Raw genomic sequence first — 9,010 nt, 5'->3', positions numbered from 1 at the left:
TCTCTCACTTTCTCTCTCACTCTCTCTCTCACCCCATCTCTTTAGACCCCCCTCTCGCTCTGTCTCTCTCTCTGCCCCCCCCCCCCCCCCCCCCCCCCCCCCCCGACTGTCACAACTGCCACTTCTGTTCGTGCGTGTGTAATTTTTGCGTGTCACACCTATGAAGCCATCCGCCAGCAGCAACACAAGCTAACGCGTGTGCACGTGGTAACGGACACAACCCCGCATGGACTCTCACTGGGACAGTGGTTCTGCTTTGATTCGAGTTGGGGTGATCTTTGTGGGCGCTGCCAATCACTGTTGTCACTGCTTGAAATTAAAACAAATAAATAAATAAATGAACCTACTTGTGTTTGCAAATTTCCCAAACTGTATGATAACATATTACCTTCATATAGACTAAGACCAAAGGCAATTAGATACCAACAATATTAAAGACCAACTTGTGTTTATTCAAGGGTTTTCATCATCTGCTTAAATATAAAAATAAAAGGGATCAACCACATCTAATTTTATCAGGCGCCTCAAAAGTCTGCACAGCACGCAACAAGAATTGTTCATGGCAACCATGAGACTTGAGACTTGACCTGGACTTCCAAAAAAACGACAGCAGCTCTACACACATCTGTGTGATAATATCTGCTTAAATTCATAGAAATCACCTTGTGAATTTTGGTTAACTGGTTGAATTTCTTGGCTTGGCTCATGTCCCATCCTTTTATATAGAAGGGACATGATTTATGACCTATAGTGCAACCAACCAGCAGGGGGTGATTAGGTGTAAATGTGAGTGTTTGTCTCTCACCCAGTGTCAGCTGGGATTGGCTCCAGCCCTGCTGTGACCCAAATAATCAGTAGATGGATGGAGGAATTTTTATATACAGTCTATGTCGAGAACCTGCAGCTCAAAAGTGGAGTCTGCACCAACTGCACATTTGCCAGAGAAGCAAACTGGATGTTCAGTTTTGCACCGTGTGAATGTACTCTGTAGTTCCCACCTTTGGTTGTATTCCTGTTAAGGCACTGCACAGCCATTTTGATATTTTTTTGAATTTTTCTTCTTTTACCAAATAGAGCAAAAGATCCCTTCTTGCTGCTGGGAAGTTACCACCGTGAGTCTGACTGTGGTAAAAATAGTGAGTTTGATCGCACATACATAATTAATCTTAGTATATTGTACTATTATAAAAGGATCATTGTGCTCACACAGAAGTTTGAGCTGAACAGACTTAAATCCATTAACTTTTAGCTTGGACCACATCCCTTCATCATCACTGCAGCAGTTTGCATTGACTGATTCATTCGACTGGTCTGAGTTTGATCAGGGCTTGTTTCATGGTGTTTCTCACATTGTTGGTCTGTACCTCACTGAAGGCTCAATTAACTAGCAGTGGATAAGTTAGTGAAACTGGCAGTAATGATCTGCATTCAAAATACAGATATTTTTGACATCACTGGATGAATAAGGACGACTTTGAAGAGTGATTGTCTCTCTTTATCTTTTTTCCTCTTGAAAATTAATCAGTTGAGTCATAACCAAAAAATTGTTTCAAAATTACTTATGATTAGGTTTGAATTTAATATAACTACAGGTGGTTCCACTCTTAATATTAACTTAATTAAAAACTGTAATTAACTTTAGGCACTTTCAACTGGTGTGTTTTGGAACTTAGCTTGTGTTGAATTTATTTTGTAATTTCTGTCCAAGAATGATAAGCACCTTTAAGAAGAAACAAATCACAAATAGTTTGCTAGTGAAATGAGGGTGGTACCTTCAAATATTAACTGGTAATATTGTCGTTATCTCTCCCACAAGATATTGGGATACTGGTGCTTATATTGATGTGTTTGTTGCTTTTTCCCATGCAACAATAACAAACATTTTGTTAGTTAGTAAAAACATTAGGTTACTATGTTTAGAATTTAGGTAGCTAGGTGTCCTTTTGGTTACATTTAGATTAAAAATCCTACTTTCTGTCTCTCTGGAACAGTCATGTTATGTGTAGGAGGTTATGTGTGAATGACGGAAACAACTGCTGCTCTCGAATATTTGAAGCTGTTATGTTGCAGGTTTCATGTGTGATAGGGGCTTTGAAAAGGTGTTCATCTGTCACTTGCCCACAACTCCAAGCATTCGCACCAGCAATGATGCTATTAAGCTCTACTGATGCATTTAATGAAAAAATATGTTTGGAATTAAACAAATGATGGTGTAAGAAGTGAAAACATTTGAGTTGGTACCAAGCAGATCTTTAGTCTGCTGAAACTCTAAAAAGGGTAAATTCCCTGACTGCCATGCGGTGCCTGAAAAGTTGCCCCACCCCACCCCACCCTACCCACCCCACCCCACCCTACCCACCTCTCAGGTTTTTTAAAGATGTTGATGTTCTACTGGCATGTATGTTGAATTTTACTTATTGTTTTGGACATTTAACTAATGTTTGGAACATTTTACTGATATTTTATCCATCCATCATCTATACCTGCTTATTCCTAACCAGGGTCACAGGGATCTGCTGGAGCCTATCCCAGCTCTCTTTGGGTGAAAGGCAGGGGTCCACCCTGGACAGGTCACCAGTCCATCACAGGGCCACATAGAGACAAACAACCTCACACACTCACACTCACTCCTATGGGCAATTTAGAGTCACCAATCAACCTGACATACATGTTTTTGGACTGTGGGAGGAAACCAGAGTACCTGGAGAAAACCCACGCAAGGCAAGAGTTCTAACCACTAAACCACCCACTGATATTTTAAATATCAAAAAATACAAGTAAACTAGCCCAAAAAACTAACTTGTAGAAACAAAAGGGATTTAGTATTTAATTTTTATTTATTTGCAAACAGTTTGTGGAGATAAAAATATTTAGATGCTTTTAAATGCTCTTTACTAATCAGCGAGGCTCTGTAGAAACATGATTTAAAATAATCTATACAGTGGTCGAGATGGGCTAAAAATGGCCCTTTAACAAGTTTAGTCTGAATTTCCCTTCAGGGTTTAACTAGGTTTATTTTATTTTATCCTTTGTAACTTGAATATTTACATGTACACTTCTCTGTGAACCTGAAAAGGACACCTGAAATAGAAAGAGCACTTCCAGATGATATACAGTAAAAAGAAAGTAGTTGTGCAACATGTCATTTTCTTGGAAAGGAGGGTCAGGGACAAAGGGTGTAGTATGCTCTGCAGACTGAAAAAGCCTTAAAGCTAATTTGTAATTTCTGATATTAGACTAGTTATATAACTGAAACATAGAGGACATGAAAAAACATGTGTTTGGGTGTGATACTTCATTGAGTGTGTGGTGGGATTATGTACTTTAACAAACAAGGTGACTTATACAAAAACATCAATAAATTGGCAGCAGAAATCCAAGCATTGGACAGATGCCTCTGGAGTAAAACTCTGTGCAGGCCTGTCCAGGTTGTTGTGAACTTTATCCCAATTTCTGTCACACAGCAGTAAGCCTTGCCAGTTTCATAGCCACACACAAATGACAAAATCCTTTACAAAGTGGGTGTGGTCATCTGTTTTACAGTTTGAGAAAAACCTCAAAATTTAAAATAATGGAAAGGAGTTTTTCACTACTTCAGGCTTTTTGGACAGCGATTGGTTTGAATCACTGAGGATCTTGTGGGGAACAGTGGTTTTTCTTTAAATCTGAGCTTGTCTGCTGCAGGTTGAGCAAATGGGCAACTAGTGAAAACATGTTTCTAACCCCTGGTTAAAACCTGCAGGGCTGTTGATGTTCCTCACTGATTAGCATGTTGCTGCGCAGGCTTGGTAATCTCTGGATTCATCACATTTAGTGCTCTGAAATAAACTAATCAGAAAGATAAAGTAAGGTGGCTAGAAAGTGAAAACTAGCTGGTGAGATAGCTGCAGCTAAAACTAAAGCTAAGTTACTGCTTATTTATTGATTTTCACCTAGTTGTTATCTAGTTTGTGGCCCTGTGATGGATGGGTGTACCCCTGCCTTTCACCCAAAGAGAGCTGGGATAGGCCCTAAAGAGGAATAAGCAGGTATAGATAATGGATGGATGGATTTTTTCTTAAAGGAAATAAAATATTTTCAGCAAACTAAAAATTATCAAAATTATATTGGCCCCCATTGAACAACACTGAACAGAACCTAATTGCTGACTCTAAAATTGAAAAAGCTGATTTCCTTTTATTTGTGCAGAGATAGATCCTCTCATAAACTTTAATGTTGCGCCCTTTCGTGGCTGCATATAGAAATGACAGGTACAAAAACCTGCAGCGTACTCAACTATAAGCCCCGCCCACCACGACATAGCTGATTGGTCAGTGCTTTGCGTGGTCATTCGACAAGACATGCTGTTCGTCATTTCACCCGGAACATAGCGAATCTAAAATTGTGAAAATGTCCTGTCATACTTTCAACTAACACTAAGTTGTATACCTTATACCTTCAAAATATTTGGATTATTGAAGCCGGACACTGTAGACTGAATGTGTCAGACAAGTAAAACAACGTAATGTAATATTTCCGTTCAACCGGCGATGTCTCCTGGTGAAACGTGGATGTCGTCATGTGATAACACAGGTGCAGTTATCAACATGAAAACCATGCAGTGAAAGGAGTGAGCCAATTAATGGATCCTTGAGGACCAGGACTGGGAACCACTTATATTGATAATGCTGATGACGACGTATTTGTTTTCAATAAACTATCTCGTTGGGTTATTTAAGTTGTACATAGTACACCCTAATAAAAGATAAGGATGGAAATTGAAAAGTAGAAGTTAAAGAAGCAGCATAACAAGAGAGTAATGACAAGTTAGGTCAATAAGAATAAATATTCTAAAATTTTATTTTCTACATTATGTTATACCATATAGACTATATGGCATTTAATTTGTATGTTTTCATTATATGCAAATACATATGTATAGAGGTAAGGATACCAATAACAAGCAATTTAAAGGAAAATAATATTAGAAATTAGTGCCAGGAGTGTTTATTTCACGAGGTCACAAAATGTACCTGCTATTCTCTTTTGTGGCCCCTTGGGGGCAGCAGAAACAAGTTACTGTATTGACACAACTACAACTACTCATTGGCACAAACTTAACTTGCAAGCTAAAACTAATGCAGTCAAATACAAGGTTCCTGCAATAAATGCTCCTTCATGATGGTGATAATGTCCAGTTTTAGTTCAGACTGTTTTGGAGTTATTTATTCAATGTATGACCATAGTTTAAGGTGCTGATGAGCTGCACTCCATTACACAGAGAGCTTTCTGTTATTTAGTGTAGCCTCAAACAAAATCATTGTTGGAGCCAATTTGATGGTTTTCTTTTTAAGTGAAATTGGGGCGTGTGCACTCCAAGCCACTGGGGGTGATAAAAGGGTAATGGTGGTGGCTCTGAGTAGCAGTTTATAAAAGCCATCATTTCACAGGTGGTGGTGTGGTTGTATGGCAAACAACATAAAAACACCGTAGCAGCCACAACTGCAACGTAAAAACCTCAAGACACTGCTAGTCATCCTCATCATATCTTCAGTGTCAACAGTCTGCTGCAATGCAGGACAGCAACCACAGGGTTTGTGCCTGTTGATAAGCTTAGTCACTAAACTTTGGTGTGTTGTCATCAATTTGCCACAGTAAAATAGAAGTGGTTGTCAGCAGTAGCATAATGCAATATAGTTCAACAATTGTAAAAAATGACACAATATTATTCTCCTTCTGATGCCTTTTTATTTTATAATTCTTTACTACAGATTTAAAAATACTATCTAGGAATGTGATTTGATTAGTAAGCTAATAATATAAATTCGCAACATAAAGTGAATATGTTTCATTTTTAATTTAATTTTTCCTAAAAGCATTTCTTTAAAAGGGCAGTATGTATTTATATAATAATATCTCAAATCATGTGGGTTAATCTAATTATCTTATGCTCTTTTATTTTTCCCCCTTTCTAATTTTTATGTTTGTTTTTGATATTCTCACACAAAATTTAACCAGAAACCCTTCATCCCCTGAGCTCTATCAAAGCACTCCACCACAGTGACAGAGGGACGTGTTAAATGTTTGTAACAGAGGTATCTGATATTCCCATTATTGGATCTGGAGTATGCATGAAGCATCAGATAGTTACTAGTGCAGAGTCATTTACAATAAAGAAGTGCCCTTGAGCAAGACGCCAAGATGCTGTCAGCTGTTGAGCTCGTGAGATGAAGTCACGGTGTCTCATGCAGGATAACCCCTGGTCTTCTAGCTTCTGTAACTCAATTTCTTTCATCTGCTGTTCTGAAAAAATGAAACTTGTTCTTGTTCTTGGTTTTACTTTCTATATATTAAAAAGATACCATGAAAAACCAAAACCTTCATTGTTTTAACAAAATTAAACAATGACTTGTTCAGCACAGAAAAACTACAGCACCCTTGAAAAAACTACAAGCATGAGAAGTTATCTCATAATTTAGCACTACTGCTTGCTTCTTATGTTGGCTTTCAGAGAATTAGTTAATACCAAATACTGTAGTACATTATGCAGGTAGCAACCTACCACAGACATGTAGATCAACTAATAACTTGCTAATTTTGACTGTTTATCTGGTGTGATCAGCAGTTAGCGTTGGGCTAACCACCATAGAATTATGCATAAATACTTACAAGGTGGAATAAATAATGTTTTTCCTGGTCTTCCCATTATGCCAACATTGTGTAGATGCATGCTTATCTAGAGAAGGTCCTGGATTTATGGGAAATGGTGTTTATTAAAGGCTACTGCTAAGAAAGGCTTTGATGATATGTTGGAAAAATAATGTGTGCCCTTGAGCAAACCACTGCCAGCTGTACTTCTGCTGTTCTGTACCCTCTTCCTATTCAGTTTGTCTGCTAAACTGGGATGTGGATTTAAAACGAAAGTATAGTTGATACAATCTTAACAAAACCTGGCAAACATTTAGCTGCTTTTTTTAAGTGGTTTATATGTTTATCTCCCAGTCCAACATAATTGAATCTTTATGGGTTTGAAAACAGGATTTCCTCTCTACTTTGCTAACAGCATTTGAGGAAGAATCAGCACTACAGGCTATGCAGCCTAGTCAGCAGTCTATTGTTGTTCTGTCTCTGCTTGCCCCTGGCACATTTCATGCAAGTCTGATGATATCATTTTAAATTATTTCTCTTCTCACAAGACTCTTTATATTCTGCATTTCCCCCTCATGAATACTTCACCTCATGGATGTCAGTGCTATTTGAATTTAAAGAAAGAAACTGGAAGAGGGTGATAAATGTGCAATTGGTTTTTTTTAAAGTGAGAATCATTTTGAAGAGAATTTAATATTACACAGCACATTTAAATAAATAAGGGTATTTTGAGAAATATACCTTGGCACTTTATTGCTGAGAGTTGGATTAAAAGATGGACGACTCTCCCATGTTTGGACGACTTAGAAACAAGAGCGAGGCAGCATTGCTTAGCAAAAATAAGCAAAAGAAATAGTCCAGCACATAAACTACTGCAGAACCACAACTTGTTGGTTTACCCACAAAATATTAAACAATCAGCTTTCCAGGCTTTGCCAAGTTTAGCTAAACATGTCCTAACTAAAGCTCCATTTTTACTGTTCAGATATGAGAGTGATATCAATCCACTCATGCAACTGTCAGCACAAAAGTGAATTATTGTATGTCCCAAGCTATTCCTTTCAATAAAAATATACAGCCAAGAGACCCTCAGGTTAGCATAAACACTGGAAGTAGGGGGTGACAGCTGTGCTTGCCCAAGGAATACTCTTGGTATTTGTACAACTTTTTATATGGATTAAACAACCAAGATTTTGTGCATTAGTCTGTTTTAGAAGTGATAGTGGACAAACGTTTGTGCACAAATTATATAGACAATGGAGCAAGAAATAACATGTCAGATTAATCAGGTGTTAATTATATACACTGCAGGTTAGATGAGATCAGTCATATATTGGTGTGTCAGTGCTTACAGGTTTAGCAGAAAAAGTGTAGCGCTAAAGATAAACAGCATGTCTGAAGTTCAATGCATAGAGGAGCTTTTGAGGAAGGCAACCTGGGCAGTTAAAGAGGACTGACAAGCCCTTAGATCAGGGGTGGGCCTGTATTCCTTGAGGGCTACTGCACAGTTTGTTTTCCAACTAACCCTGCCCTTCCAGCTTCTGGTTGACTGAACACACCTGATCCAGGTAATTAGCAGTGGGTAGGGCAGGAATATTTGAAAAACAAGCAGGGCAGTGGCTTTTGACGGACATGGGTTGCACACCTCTGCCCTAAATTTTCACCAGAGGGTGTTAGCCTATGAGGTACAAAAGCAGAGACTTTAAAGAGAATAACTGGCATTGCTGTTGCACTCACCTTTTCATGCTGCTTGAATTAAAATTAGTTATTTTCCATGTTTTGGACTCTTCAGAGAACTAACTCTTCAGTAATCAAGAAGAATCTCCTTAACAGTAGACTCATCTAACTGTCAGCAAGAAAGTAAATGTCACAAAATATTCAAGTTTTTGGGCTAGCTTGAAAAAGAAATGCTTTAAAAAAAACAGTTTTTTTTTAAAGGAAAAAAAGCCTTCCATTACATGTTTTCTGTGGCTGTTGGAGAATGAAGATGCTTGGTTAATAATCTCAACATATGCAGTAAAAGAAAAACTTCAAGCAACATGATCATTAAGCTTTTATCACACAGATATTCTGGAGAGTGAAGTGTCTGTGGAGATCAAGCTCTCTACGCTGGCTGCAAATCCAGATAATTAGGTAGAATTCCTGTTAATGAATAATTCAATTTAATTAAAGCGTTGTGCTGAATGTGACCTTAAAGCAGTTTGTAATCCCAGTGCTTCTGCGCAATGTCTGTCAGCAAATTCCATGTTGCAGCATGCCAAAGCATTCACTTTCATTTATTGTTTGAGGCTCAGATGTCACTGTAACTTGCTTGCTAAGTTTTGTCAAATAGTTCTTAGGGTTTTTTTATGTTTAGAATGTTTTTAACGCCTTACAAGTTCAG

Source organism: Mastacembelus armatus, chromosome 1 (genome assembly GCF_900324485.2).
Source record: "Mastacembelus armatus chromosome 1, fMasArm1.2, whole genome shotgun sequence".
NCBI classification, from domain to species: Eukaryota; Metazoa; Chordata; class Actinopteri; order Synbranchiformes; family Mastacembelidae; genus Mastacembelus; species Mastacembelus armatus.
This window is presented reverse-complemented; position numbering follows the sequence as displayed.